The sequence below is a fragment of the Opisthocomus hoazin genome, chromosome 13 (assembly GCF_030867145.1).
Source record: "Opisthocomus hoazin isolate bOpiHoa1 chromosome 13, bOpiHoa1.hap1, whole genome shotgun sequence".
NCBI classification, from domain to species: domain Eukaryota; kingdom Metazoa; phylum Chordata; class Aves; order Opisthocomiformes; family Opisthocomidae; genus Opisthocomus; species Opisthocomus hoazin.
In genome coordinates, this window is record NC_134426.1 from 20573958 (window position 1) to 20589525 (window position 15568).

At 43.1% G+C, this 15568-nt stretch overlaps 1 protein-coding gene across 10 annotated transcripts in view; it reads right to left on the bottom strand.

The window, feature by feature from the left end:
- Positions 1 to 12162, bottom strand: part of ARVCF (ARVCF delta catenin family member) — a 300745-nt gene extending 288583 nt beyond the window's left edge. For 6 of the 10 annotated variants that reach the window (XM_075434698.1, XM_075434692.1, XM_075434697.1 and 3 more), the window contains exons 1-2: positions 11689 to 12162; positions 11195 to 11253 (exon numbers count right to left, since the gene is read on the bottom strand). The gene's annotated coding sequence lies outside the window, so the exon portion shown is untranslated. Of the gene's footprint in view, positions 1 to 11194; positions 11254 to 11542; positions 11608 to 11688 lie in introns of those variants that run through there. The other 4 variants (XM_075434687.1, XM_075434688.1, XM_075434690.1 and 1 more) reach the window with 4 other exon arrangements.
- Positions 12163 to 15568: the final 3406 nt, after the last annotated feature.

Consider the following 15568-nt stretch of genomic DNA (forward strand, 5'->3'; position numbering starts at 1 on the left):
CTTCAAATATTGATACATAAAATGAGGTTAAGAGTTACAGAATCTGTATCTTTCGTTTCCATAAAAAGGAGATATCTTTGTATTGCCCCCCTGACTTAGTTATATCTTTCACAAATTTCAGAACATTTAACTTGTGAAATTTTCAAGTTCTTCCTATTCCTTCGTGGCCTAGAGAACTTTCTTTTATGTATTTCTACATTCAGATGGAGAATGTGAAGCATATTTTTCATCTAGGACACAAAGATTTAATCCAAAAGAAAGGGAGAGCACACAAGGTCAAAATAATATGGGAAAGGAAAATATCTTGTAGGACAGGGCTGAAGCCATTCACAGTTTTGTTGGCCAATACTAATGTTACCAACATCACTACCCTCCTACAGAGAGGGAAATGAGAAGAATTTGCTAAATATAGACAGAACTGTTTGGAAGGATGCCTATCCTTATTTGTGCATTCATTTGTTTAAATGTGGGCAATATACTCCACTAGACAGCCTGAGGCAAGCGTGGATGTTCAATATTCTCTGAATTGCACAATCTCAACTGGAGACTGGACTTCATTACATACTTTACAGTAGTATAAATGGAAACTTTGTACTTTAAAACTCTTCACAGCTGTACCTCTGAACTTCTTTTACTCAGGTTTGGGAATGTACTAAACGTCTGTGTGCAGTTCTAAACAAGCACGAAGAAAAACAAAGTCTCGTGTTTACTGTATGACCTCAAGTCTTCCAAATCCCCTGAATCTCTGTAGCTAACGAGATATCACAAATGTATACAAATATACATTTATATTTGGACATCAAAAATCCCCTAGAGTAAGCCAAGCAAAAAATCAAGTTTTATGCTAAAAGCTCCTCTTAGTTTGGTAGTCTGAGGAAACTGACATTTTTTCCTCAAACTGATCTGCAAGTACATTTTTTAAATTATTGCAATAATCTAATTCTTTAAACATACTTCTCAATACATCTTAGCAAATCGACTCATCTTTATTTGAAAACAAAGCTGAAACAACCACATAAACCGAAGAGAAACAAGTCAAGGGAAGTGTACACCTGTGATCCAAACCTTCAGAAGGATTCTTAAAACTAGTTCCCTTGGTTTCAGTGACAATATTGTAAAGAAATATAATGGAATTTAACAGGAACTGGGTGCCTAAATCACTTTAAGAATTTGGGCCTAAATTCTTAAGGGACCACTGAAAGTCTCAGCCAACATATCCACTTCTTTATAAATCACAGAGAGGTTCTCACATACTTTTACTCAGGATTCAACCACCACTGATCTTCCTTCAAACAAAATCTGAGCAAGCCAGGCTGCAAACCTCATCAGACCTCTGCTACTTGTCAAGAAATTCCTCAGTGCATTTTTCGTCCTCTCAGTAAGGCTTAGAAAAAGTACAATGGTAACTATCCAGAAAAATCAAAATTTTGCATTGGGAAGAGAGTGTGTTCCAACAGTCAGGAAGGTAAAATCCCTTGAACAACAGAATCCTGTACAATCTCTCCATCATCTAAACGCAAATACTTGCCTAGCATTGTGAAAAGATCAACCTTTATATAATTAGCAATATTTAGAGTTTAAGTTAATTTTCCATTTTAAAACCACTGCTAACTATACAAAACAAGAATTCTGTTACTGGACTCTATGTCACTAGACAAGTTATATTAGATTTTTCTGGAGAGCTAAATGAACATAACAAGGTCGAGTTCTGTTTAACATTACTTCTTTAGTCCCTTAAAAACTAAAATTCCTGAAATTCAGTTATCATACTGCTTCTCTGCCTCAAAACAGTGAAAAGTGGTTTGTGGTGTCACAAATGAAATGAGGTGGTTATTTCCTTCAACAGATAGATGAGCACAGGTTCGGATTCAGAAACATCCACCCCTATCAATGCAGCAAGTAGTCTATAAAATCTGAAGACTAGTTATCACCTACAGGAACGTATCATCATGAAACACTGGTCAGAAAGAGAACACAGCAAACATTCTTCCAAGAAAATATCCTTGTTTTGTATAGGGCAAATTATCAGCACAAAACATGTTCTCAAGAACCAGTGGGTTATCTTACACATAGTATCCCAAGAAAATTGTCTGAGGAACACTGTTCTGTCTGGATTCTTCTCTGTCACACTTTGGGAATTTTATCTCAGCATTAAGCAACAAAACAACATGCAATATACCATTACATAAAAAAGAATATAATATCCTACTTAAAGTTCATTCGATTTCGTTCAAGCTTTGTATGGAAGAATTTCACTAAACAGTCCTGATGTGGAGCTTCTTAGTCCTGAGTCTTGAACATTTAAAGTAAAAACCAGTCCTTTTATACCGTAATTGTTCCTACAGCAGATAGAGTTTTGGTATAATGCCACTAAACAGAAGACAGGCAACAAATCAGATCTAGAAGTTCACCAAGAACTAAGATTTTATTTAGTAACCTGAACAACAATAAATTTGAAGACATGCATATTTCTCTGGACTACACTGAGATTAACCCTGTTGACAAATTGTAGCTATATTTGGACACAATGATGGTAACACCATCAGAAATAGAAGGCTGTACATCTAGGAATTTGGTGTGTGCAATACTTGCAAATTTTATTTTCCTGTTTGACAGTCAAATCAAGGTTAAATTAAGTATACATGAATCTACACAAACAACTGAATTTGAAGCTTCATATAAGCTTCACACACCAACATTTGTGATACACTGTTTAATTTTTCTTACCATGCTTAAAACCCACCAAGAGATTTTATTCTATTCAGTATAAATACATAGTAATTTTCCACTGGACTCGTGGCTAATCAGCTGATCAACAAAACAAACAGAGAGGTAGCAAGTAAGGGAATAAACATGTTCTCTCTGAAGCCAGGTATTGCTTTGAAGGAACATCGGTATTCCCAAATTCGTGGTCATAATCTGCACCTTCTGTTCAATTTTACTCACTGTAGGCTTGGAAAAGTAAATCAGAGGACAGCACCAATCTTTCAGCATGTGTTCCTCTAACAGAGAGAGGCACATAAGGATGTATCAGTATTCAGAGAAAATTACATTCCAGTTCAAGCACAGAACTGGAATAAGGGTTACCGTTACTGATAAAGAAATTCTGCTAAGGTTTCAAACTTATGGACTATACAACTCCATAAGCTTCCATTGCCACATCACATTACAAGCAGTGTCTTACCCTCCACCTCTAAAATACTGCCTCAGGAGAGGGAACACGGTTCTTCACTTCCATTATCTTTCAGCCTGCAGTAAGGAAGTGCCTTGGTCCTGAATCAGAACCCACAAGAACTTAGCAAGTGCTATTTCTGCTTGTAGTAAAATCTTCAATATGTAATTTACATCTTGATATGTCATCATTTGTTTGTATTTAACTTAGTAACAGCTTCTCTAAAGTAGAGATTTTATTACATAAATTATGGAAGTAGCAGACTGGGTGTAGTGGAGACAGCATAAATTCCTGAATCAATACAAAATGCGTCCCTAGTAGCAGTTGTTATTTTGTGCAGGTGTGTTATTGATTACAGTCATAATGGTCTCACTTCAGCTGCTGTCAATAACTCACTACTTGTATTGTCACACTGTATTAAAGAAGAACCAGTCTAAAAATGTATGGGGAAGTTCTACCAGCATGGCATGACCCAGCCTGCGGTGCAAAGAAGCAGAACACTGCCAGTTTAAGTTAGGATTCACGTTTGAGACTTCACTTGACATTACATTGATAAAATAAAGTCAAATGTGATATTTATTCAGGCAGAAGAGACTAGGTCTTAAACATACTGGAAAACTCTTAAACTTCTAGCTACTGCATACAATAAAACTATGCTTTCAATACCATTGTTGCACTTACGGATACGCAAAACTGAATCAAAGTTTTATGGATAGTTATTGTCATTTTACTAATCAACATGACTGAAGCTTCCTTGCATCAGATTAAGAATTGTAGAAGATTAGATTATTTTACTTCTTTAAATAGAGTTCATTTCTAAATCAAAACTTGACAGCAATACACAACAGCAGACAAAGATAAGACAAAGACACCGTAAGACAAAGATTTGTGAAGTATTGAGAAGTTAGGTATAGATAATATTATCACAATTGTATGAAACTCTCTATAAATGTTGGCATATATAACCATTTTTCTTTTAAATACTTCAGAGTAGACACACAGCAAAACAAGAACACTCATTGTCACTGGCCTATCAAAATGGAGAAACTGACCCAGACATGACAGACAAAAGACTTCCTACTTCCAGCAATCTGATCTTTATGCCATTTTAACCCATTGTAGAGGATTAACAAAATACACAGGATTATATCCCACAGGAAAGAGCAGAATATTGTTAAAAATATCTATGCCAATTACTACAGCATTCTCTGCACATTCTAGAGCAGCACTGCAACATTTATTAAAACTTGCATTTCCTTAAAAAAAACCAAAAACAACAAAATGCACCATTTTAAAGGAACACTCTTTTAATGAGACACTTTAATTGTATTTCCCATGCATCTCCTGTTGACACTAGAGTGATTCTCATTGACAAACCCGAATATAACACTAAGTCACGCCCATGCCCATCTTTCTCTCCATAGGCAGTCTTGCCTCAGGCTTCCTCTCTTTCCCAGCAACAGCAAAACAGAGACAGAAACTCTTGCGGTAGCAAGCTTATGGTTTCTGCTAGACTGCTATGAGTGATATTACGTCAACACACATCACAAGAAACTCAACCAACCACTCTCTTTCATTCTTTCAAAGTTCTGACAACTGCGCAAAATGACCAAAACTATTTTGTTCCCTTCAACCTCGTACAATTAACCTCACAGGCGAGGTGTATGAACAGTTGTCTAAAGAAAATTCAGCCCTTCAATGAGCCATTACAATACCTACCACGTGAAAGTTCTTCAAAGTTTTGATGTATACATAACACAAATAATATTCACACTGTCTCACTTTCAGCACCTGATGTACACGTATAATTTAGGAAACTAATCTCCATATGTGCTACTGAGCAGAGAGAGAGAGGCTCCTTCAGTGCCAGTTAAAACACTGGATTCAGACTCAGACTGAATCAACCTCCAGAGAAGTCTGTCTGTCTCTCGGTTCTTTTTATTTGCAGCCAGAAGGGACTGCCCTTTCTAACTCAGGCACCTAATTGACACGCCTGAAGTTATTGTAACTACCCCAACCTAAGTGTCACATCTCAGATTCTCCTTCCCCAAGACAGTCCCTGCTGTATGAACCATATTTGAAGTCGCTCTGCAATTTGCTTTCCTCTGGGGAATCTCTGCAACCTTTGGTACTCTGTATACTGTCAAAAATAAGTCTACCCAATATCATCACTACATACATTCAGCTCTCATCAAGCTGAGAATCCAGTAGACGTGGACACTGTTGATGAGTCAAACACGGCAACACAGTTTCTTAGACAGGAATAATCCAGTAAAAGTCTCTGCAATCACTTCTGTCACTGTTCTGAACAGCAGTTACTTAAAATTTTATCACTACATAACCCAAATTAAATAGAATATGTTTACTGTAATGAGAAGGTCCCACGGAAGAATTGTACTAATACGCTTCCAACTCATGGGTAGAAATTACACCACCAAAGCAGATGAACAGGCAAATAAATTACTGGAAACTATAGCTCTAGTTTCAATAACTTCACATTGCAACAAATATAGATCAATTAAGACAAGACTTTCATACAGTAACAAGTTAAGGTAGCATTTTTCTGTACAAAAACCCCACGACCATTCCTTTTATGCAGAAATAAGAGCGGGGGAAAAAAATTCAGCTTAGAAAAGAAAAAGGCACATGTGATACAAAGCCCAGACCCTGTCAAGACACTTTTTTCTGGGCAGAACTCCAAATTAAGCTACTGCTAAGCAGCAAAAAGCCAGTCAATACCACTGCACCTGTAAGAATTCTTACTTCATTAGATAATTCAAAATATATCCAACTAAGAATGAAGGCCTTGATATCAATCCCCTGCAAAGTCCACTCTCAAGGATGACTGTGCAAAGGAAGCACTGATGCCTAATTCTATACTCCCAAATTAAGTTTGGAAAGAAATAAGGAAAAGAAGAAATATATAAATATTTTGGGTTTACCATAACTACACAGTGTCAGGACTGGCCCCAAAATGATTTACTCACCTCTTCCTTCTCACTTGCTTGCAATGTTTAAGCTGTAACTCTTCAGTAGTGTATTTCACCAGACAGTAAATGCTTCACAACTCTTAAATAAACAATAAGCAGCTAAACAGTAACTGCTCTGGAGGACAAAGGCCTGTTGACAAAGCACTAGACTTCAAGCTTCCAATGGCTTATGACAGTAATAATAATGCAAACAAAGTAAATAATAAAAATGAAATTGTGAAAGACACCTTGACAGTGTCCTTTTAATCTTCAGCCAACTAGAGATGCCATGTAAGCACTGAAGCAGCAAAGAGACGACACTGCTTAGATAGCAAATTCTCAATTTCTCCCTGACCTACAAATCATAAACTAACAGATTAGTTGTGCACGGGCATATATCCGCACAGTAGCTCATGAAAACCCTGGTGCAGGTTCTGAAACGTGCTCTGGGATGCAGGAAAAAGGTAATTATGGTTGGTGGGTATCAAGAGGATGGGGCCAGATAGTTTTCAGTGGTGCCCAGCAACAGGACAAAGGGCAACGGGCATAAACTGAACACAGGAAGTTCCAGCTGAACACGAGGAAGAACTGCTTTACCTTGAGGGTGACGGAGCACTGGAACAGGCTGCCCAGAGGACTTGTGGAGCCTCCTTCTATGGAGATATTCAAAACCCACCTGGACGAGGTCCTGTGCAGCCTGCTCTAGGTGACCCTGCTTTGGCAGGAGGGTTGGACTAGATGATCCACAGAGGTCCTTTCCAACCCCTCCCATTCTGTGTGATTATAAACTACATCAACTGAAGCATACACAGAAGATTCTGACACTGCGGTCAAGGCCCTTCTGGAACAAAGATCCTAAATTGTCTAAGAAAGCCATCAGATCTGTAAACATAAAGCATACTGCATGTAGTTCAGAAAAATCTTCCAAGTGCAATATAAACTGGAGAGTGAAGCGGAGAAGGACAATCCTGTCCACATATCCCTAATGGATCGTAGTACTTTGTGATACTGCCACCAGTAATACTACCACTAGACAAATGCTGGATGAAAATTACTTTCTTGGGCTACTCAGCCTGGAATCTATGATCTAAATATTACAATTTTGCTCTTTCTAAATATACTGTGCATTCAAAAATCACTCAGCTTGTCTCATGGTAATTAATATCAGCTGATTACAGAGGATTAAGACTTGCAGAATCAGACCAAGATATCCCTCACAAAGAGGTGTTTGGAGAGGTGCAGAACTGCGCATACTCAGGCTCTCAGGTTCTCTCCTCAGTGTACTAGTGCTAGTAAACAATTTCTATCTTGTGCAAAAAGTCTGCACTTGAGAAAACACAGATTAGGATATCTACAGAAGTACCCACTGGTTTTGTTTTTCTGGCTTAATTCCTCAGAGTGCCTGATTTTGAAAGACATGATTAAGCAGATCCATTGACTTCATTACAGCCAGCCTCTTGGAACCAACTTTAGATGACTCTTACTTGGAACCAGTGACATTTCCATCAATTTTATCTAGACTGGACAACAAAAATATAACTACATAGCAAAAAATGAGGGTATAAAGACAGTATCAACTTCTAGAGAATTTGATAAAGCAATCAGTCAAAAAAAAAAACCACAGTAAAGCCAGTCATTTCAGGGGTATAATGGTGCCTGCCTTAGTTAAGCTACATTATTTTCAGAAAAAGGCTATTTGTGTCAATAATGGTATGTTCCCAGTAATGACAACTGTTCTAAGGAAATATATTCAATCATGTTCTTTGTAGGAATGAGCAGTGACTAGATATGAGCTTCAATAAATAAATTCAAGCATTCCCTACAGGAGACTAAACTATTTGAAAATACCACCCATTTATACATTCCCACTGGGTCTCTTGTACAGTTTTTATTCCCAAGATTAACTGATGTTCCAAGAAAGACATGTATTTTGGTGGGTCAAAATGTCAAACTACCCTGAAACAGAGTGGCAATCAACGAGTCTTAGCAGGACTCTCAAATTATATTTTGTTTGATGTAGTGTGTATAAATTAATGATGAATAATAGATGCTGTCCACCTACTGTGAAATGATCATCCATTTATGCATTACACACCAAAAATGCTACATCTTGAAAATGTGGCTGCTAGAGGGTTGATGTCAGCCTTTCAAAAGACTGGATATTACTAAACTGAGCTGCTGTTCTTACATTGCAGAAAAGCAGACACATAAAAACAATCAGATTTGCTAGAATTAGTTATCTTCTACACTCTTTAAAATTAATGCAACCTAAGCTAATGGAGAAGATCTAGACCTCTAGAACCTCAGCATACAGAATCAAAAGTAGCTTTGCAGCTTGTTTTGGATTGCCTGTGAAATGCAAGGGTAGGAATGAGAAGGACAAACACGGAACAAAAAACTGCACCACAGTTTTTTGGGTTTGGCTTTGTTTTACACAAGTTAGTTGAGGGAGTTAAAAAACCCACTTCATTACGTAAGACAGCTGGTACTTTTTCCAGACCTTGAGATAGGTGGCTAACCTTCTTGCTTCAGCACAGGTGCAGTCCCCATCCGACCTGGAATTTGATAGAATACTTCAAGACCTCCCTGTTCTTACTTTAATGCTTAAACCAATGATACTGCTAAAGCCCCTTCCTGGAGAAAATACCTTTGCCAAGTTACTTGTATACGCTGAACATTCTGCATTACGAAAAGAACACCTTTTCTAAGAATATGTGGATTTTAATCTTAATAAAAATCTCAATGCTAATTTCCAGGTGACTCATATGAAGTCTGAATGAGGTAACTACATGCAACACACCTGATAAATTCTTTCTCTATCCATATTGGTGTAACCCTACAGTTGGCCTTTTTCCTCCTTGTTCTGTAGAGACAGGCAACAGAGTCAAAAATTTGACCTACCCTTTCTGCTTTGAAATTATTAAGACGGCTATTAGGAACAGAATGCACTCACACTAGACAAGATACTGTCATACTCCCATTAAACTGTAAAGACATAAGCTAAATGTAACCTCACACTTAGCTGCTACAGCATTTGTTTACAATGTTCGTGTCAATGATTTATACTCACACAATAAAATATTAAGAGCAACAAATTATAAGCCTGGTAGCACAAGAATTCTAACAGGTTCTCCTCACAGTGTATGAATTCTGACACTAACCAAGATCCACCAAAAGCACTGCAGAAATAATGTGCTGCATTACATAAAATCAAATACAGAAGCTTAGTTTTATAGAACTGTAATATGCATGCAGATGGTCTTCAGGAGAAGATACCTTCTCTAAACTGCAGTTTGTAAAAAATCTGAAGTATAAGCAAAAGGCAGGAATTTTATAATTCCTCATGCAGTGTCCTAACTCGATATAATGGGAATCTCTCTCTGTTTGTAACTCCTACCACTTCTTCCAATATTAAAGAATTGCTGAGACTGAAATCCATTGCAGAGCTTTCGAATGAATAGATGAAAATCAAAGGAGGAAGAAGCGAACTATTTTTCACCTATTCTAGCTAAATAGTAGCTCAAATCTATGGTTATATTAATTGAAATATAGTTATTTATGTTGACAGCAACTATGGCATAGAAATAGAATCAGCAACGTCAACTTTGTAAAGATCACCAGTGTCAAATGAAAAACATTCTATGCATCTCTGAACAATACACGAGGATAAACTATGCGGTGAGACTATGCAGTCAAACTGTATTGTTCTTCCAAACCTTGCCCTCCCAATACATTCCTTTAGCCAAGCAATGGGAAGATAAACCCATTTGCCTAATGGCGCATATAATTTAAATATTTCAGGCAAGCATTCACAGAGATGTTGCTTAAAATAAATTTAGCAGCCATCCATCCAAACATCTTGAATGATGAACATCACAGCACAGTTCACAACTTGTTTTTTTCTGTAGAAACTCCAAAGTATCCAGCCCTTTCAGTTACTTTAGTCACTACGTATACCCTGTATTACTTTATTCTAACAATTTTTTCCACAGCAGTTTTAACATGAAGCTGCAATTTTTTTCTTTTGCAGTGCCTTGCAATATTTCTTACGCCACTAAAATTTCAGATTTTACTACTGCACCATGCAGTCCTGCACAATTTTGTAAACAAAATATGTTTAAATTTATGGAAGCTTAAAAGACTCATGTACTTCATACAGACTGCAGCACTTCACCCACAGGAAGACACAATCAGGCAATGTCAATATTCTGTCATTTAGAATCATTATTTTTACCATAAAGCATTCCTATTAATACAAAACAACAGGGTTCTTTCCCTACAAACCTGTATCTAGTGTTTAAGATATTATTAGTATAAAAACAGGTCTTTACTTGATATTAAAAAAAATCTGCTTAGTTTTTTTTTAACAGGCAAAGAACCACATTTTGTATTGTGACCTACCTAAGGCACAACAGTACGCTGCAAAAAGCAAAGTATATGTTATAAGAAATCTCCCTTCCACACACACAAACAAGTGCCTACATTAAAAAAAAAAAAAAGAGAGAGAAAGGGAGAAAGACAGTCTTTAGTATTTGCATACTAGAAGTGAACATTTTGGAGAGCTGATCAAGTTTTTCAAACGTTAGATTTTAATCATGTAATACTGCAGTGAAAATTAAAAGAAAAAAAAACCTAACTCTGGCTTTAAGTCTAATCAATTTCACGTTTGTGAAGAAATAGGTTAGTTTTGCGTGGTCTTTGCCACAAAGCGACTGATCACTTCTGCATGCCACAAATAACCTGAGCAATGACTTCCCTCCCTGCCCATCACATTGCAGGATTAATACGGTGTCGGTTTGTTGAGGGGTCGCTTGTGTGTGTGGCTTGCGTATGGAATTTCAGCCACTCGTATACACCAACTCCTCGCTGCGTATCTCACAATAAATTGGTGAACGCTGCCAGCCCTTGAACAGCGATCTTTCGCAAACAAAGAAGGCTCGTCTGCAGCCGCGATGTTAAATCATCCCAAACGCCCTACACCCTGCGAGAACCCCTCACAGAAAACAGCCCGGCGACCTCATTCAGCCCCCCCCCAGCCCAACGACCTGCTCACCATCTCCTCCGCCTGCTCTTCTTTCTCTGTCCTCAGCTTCTCTTCCCGGCTTCTGCTGGCTTCCAGACGCGACCGTCCCCCCAAAAAAAAGGGAAAAAAAGCCCCAACTCTTCAGTGAATCCCGGGCAGGCGCCGGGCAGCGCGTCAAGGAGAACCCCTCGTCTCCCCGCTCGCTCCCGGGAGCCGGAGCCCCCCCGCGGCGCTCCCCGCCCGCCGCTCCCGCCCTCCCCACCCCGGCGCGGCCCCGCGGGGGCCCGGCTCCCGGGGACGGCGCCTCCGGCCCTCCCCGCGCCTCCTCCCGGGAGCGCACCCGGGCGGCACCGGCCCCGCTGCCGCCTGCTCACCCACCGAGACAGCATCGCAGAGGGAGCCGGGCGGATTTTCCCCTCCCGCCTCCGCATTCCTGGTTACAAAGGGTACCCAGGACCGTCTTTCTCCAGCCGGGGGGCGGAGGGGGAGGTGGAAGCAATCGTTAACCCCTTTCTCGCATTCACCTTTTCCGCGATGGTTTCGGGCTGCGTTTTTACAGCACGCGGGGGTGTCTCCTCCCTGCAGAGCCCATGGGCTCGCTGCCCCTGGGCCCCCGGCTCCCCTCTCCCGCACACCGGCGCGGACGCTCGCCACCTCTGGAGGGGGGCACGGCCCTGCCCACGGCCGCTCCGAACGAAGGGCCAAGGGCAACGCCGGCAAACGCGGGCCCTCCCCACAGAGAGCCACCGCCCGCCAAGCCGCCCCGGCCGGGCGTCCCTCAGGAGAGGCCCCCAGGCGAGGGGAGCGCGCGTCACCGCCAGCCCGGGTCAGCGCCGTCTCCCCGACTCTTTTTTTGCCAACCGGGCGTTATCGCGCCTCGACACTCGCACCTGAGGGGGGGCGGCACCAGCGGCAGGGAAGAGGCCTCCTCGCCCGCCCCCGCCCCATCGCCGCAGCGGCCGCGGAGCGCAGCGAAGCCGCCGCCCGCTCCCGCCGCCGACCCCTGCCTCACGCTGCCCGCCCGCGGCCGGCACGCAAACCGGCGCGCTGCTCCCGCGCCGCGAATTTTCCTATTGGGTAGTTCCTCTGCGATCGACCCCAGCAACCGAGGCCTCATTGGTACATTTCCGTCCCGCTCCGCTGACTGGCTAGGCGCTGCGCGCGGCATTGGCCGGCGGGACTGTCCGTCCGAGCGGGGCAGCAGCGCGCCGGGCGGCCGGCTCGGCGGGCGGGGCCGCGGGCGGCGTAGCCCGGCGAGAGGGCAGGGCCGGGGCCGCGGGCTCGGCAGAGAGCGGTGCACGGGGCCCGGCCCGGCCCTGCGGGAGCGCCGCGCCGACGATGCGCTTTGGGCGGGAGCAGCGCGGCACGGCGCTGGGCGGGTGCGCGGAGCCGCGCGGAGCGGCGCGCAGCCCGCCGAGCGCTTTCCGCCCGTGGAGAGCCCCGTGGCACCTCGCGTGGGCGCGGGGCGGGCGGTCCCGATCCAGCAGGGTGTCCGGGTCGCGCGGGGGCGGGGCGGGGCGGCCGGGGAGCGCGGGTACGGGGTGCCGGGGGTCGCGGCGGGTTTCGCCGGCTGCGGGGCCTTTGCGCGGCGGTGGAGGCACCGCGCAGCCCTCGCTTCGGGCAGGCTGAGCTCCTGCGCCCCGGCTTGGGGTCCTGCTCTCTGCCCCGTTATCTTCCTGTTCCTCCTTTGGGCTATTTCCAGCGGTTTTCCCCAGCTGGATGCCCCGGCTGGTGTGGTGGTCAGCGTTCCTCTGCCCGGTGCTGCAGCAAGGGCAGGATCGCTCCCCTCTCTGCCCCATGTACTCTGTGTTTTACACATTGAAGTCCCGCTTAGCGCAGTGTGACCCTGAGAGGTCACGTTGAGACATCTATACATGGTAACACCTGGATTCTTTCCTGAAATACTTTGGCCAAGCTAGTCCGCATCCCTGCATTCTTTCTCCAAATGCGTTGGCTGACATTTTCTGATACTGAAAATGCATTTTATTGCACTGGGGTGATTTAATTGGGCACACCAGGTGATTCTGTAACTAATCAGTCATGTGAATTATCCACTCATCTACTAAGCTACAGATTTTACTAGTAAAGATCCTACAGCATCTAGACAATTGATAGATATCACATGGGATCAGAGCAAGAACTGATCTCTAGAAAACTCTGCCTGGGTCACTGATGTTTCTTCTTCAGCACCTACTTTTTGAGAGCTCTCAGGGAAAAGATACTGAATCCATTTAAGGTGTGCTTCCTGCATTCCAAACAACAGCACTTAAAAGATAGAACAAAGTTTTTAAAGCAATCTCAGGACTATTTCATCTTTTGAGACTTACTCAGGACAATTCCATAAGCTTTTCCCTCAGCTGCTGCTTGTTTTTCAGCTTTCTCCAGTAGAAGTTCTGCGCTGACAACCAGTACCACTCTCTTCACTAAAGATACTTCAAAGGGATAAAGGATCACTGCCTACATGGGATCAGACTACTCGAGTTTGACAAACCATGGGAGCTAGACACAGTTTCCCTATGACAGCGTCTAAAAGGGACAACAATAACTGAGCTGGCTGAGGCAGAACACAGAGCAGACACAAGAAACAGAAGGAAGACTCTGAATGGCCACCAAATCCAGTATTCACAGATCTTTGCAGCAGGGTGTTTTTGTGAAGGCTCCTAAAAAAGGTTTTTAAATGACTCTGAAGCTACTCTAACTTCCCATATGTATGAAAAATAATGAAAAAAATAAAAATCAGTAAAAGCTAACACCATTAAGTTTTACGCCTATGGACACTTTTCTTCTTCCCACAGACATAACTCCTACGGAAGGTATGCAGACTATCATTTGAAGATTTTTAATGGGTGTCAAGTATAGAAGTGAAATAATCTTTGGTCACAGTGATGAGTCTATACTTTGAGAAACAGAGTCACAGCAAAGAACAATAAGTTCCATTTAATGTGCATGTATTTTACCAATTTTAATGTAATGGAGATGAAGATATTTGTATAATTTGTCTACTTATTCATCAAATAACTGTTCTAAATAACAACTCTGTACCTGAAAACATAAATATATTTTAGGTTTATATGTATCAAGGTTGATATATGTAGATAATAACTACCATCTATTATTGTTTCAAACGCAATAGTACAAATGACGATAATATACTCACCCAGCAATTTTCATCAGTAGATCTCAAAAGACCTTGTGAAGGTCAATGCTATCATCCCTTTGTTGACGATGGAGAAAGAAATTATTGAGATGAATTTGCTCAGTCATATGGCAGACCAGTGGTAAAGCTTACCACTGACTGTAGGTTTTCTGCATCCAGGATGAAAGGTTTTTCTTTGCAAGGCACGTTACACACTTATGCAAGCCTGGGAGTTCTTTTCATTAGCGTTCTGTATCTCGTGTGTGCTGGATTTATCTGTGTTAGAACCTGGAAGAGCAGTCAAGGCTTTTCGAGTCTTGCCTTAGAGGCTTCACCATAAAACATTTTTAGTTTACAGGTTCCACTGAAACCATCTATTGCCACCGATGAAAAAAGTCAGAAATAAAGTTTGAAATCGTGTTTGAAAAACCCACGAGTAAGTTAATACTTCAGTCTGAAAGGCCAGAAAGGTGGCGCAGATCCAATCCCAGCCTAAATCTGCAGATCTAAGTAAAATTACTAAATGTTTAATTATCGGTTCTAATCATGCTGTGCTTAATAATTGAAAGCAAATTCGACTTTGTGGCTTGTGTTTTCCTCAGTCCTCAGGAAAGCTGTCCTGGCCCGAGCTCACAGCATTGCAAGCTCAGGGCTGGATGACTTTGGGGCCTGTCTGGCAGCGGGGTCCCTCCTGACGGTGGTCGCCGTGACACGCATCCCACGCAGTCCCCTGCTGCTGGACACGGGGAAGCAGCTACACCCGGACTCACCGAGGCTATCACCAGGCCAGCCCCGGCTGTGTCAGTCCTCAGAGGTAGGAGCCCTCTGCAGCTCAGAGCAGGGTGCAGTGTGACTATTCCACACCTTGACACAACACCCGCTGGGCACAGCCCGCGGCGGTCAAGCAGCCGCCCAGGTGCTGTGCAATGCCGCAGACAACTTCTCCAGCGCACTGTGGCGGACACCGGTACGGGGCCATGGGGAAGGTGGCGTGCCTCTAGCACCCAGTGCCGCCTCCTCTGGCAAAGGCCCAGGCGCGGGCGCTCCTCAGGCAGCGCAGCAAGGCCCGGGGCTGGGCGGCGAGCGCGGGGCTGGAGGCCCCGGGCCCTCTCACGGCGACGCGCGGGCCAGTGGGGGGAAAAGGGGCGGGCGGTGCCCACGGCGCACCTGTGTGTAAGCCAGCCAATGGCAGCCTGAGGAGGAGAGGCGGGGGATCCTTCCCCCAATAGCGCGCGGGGGAGCGGGGCGGCCGGAGCCAATAGGGGCGG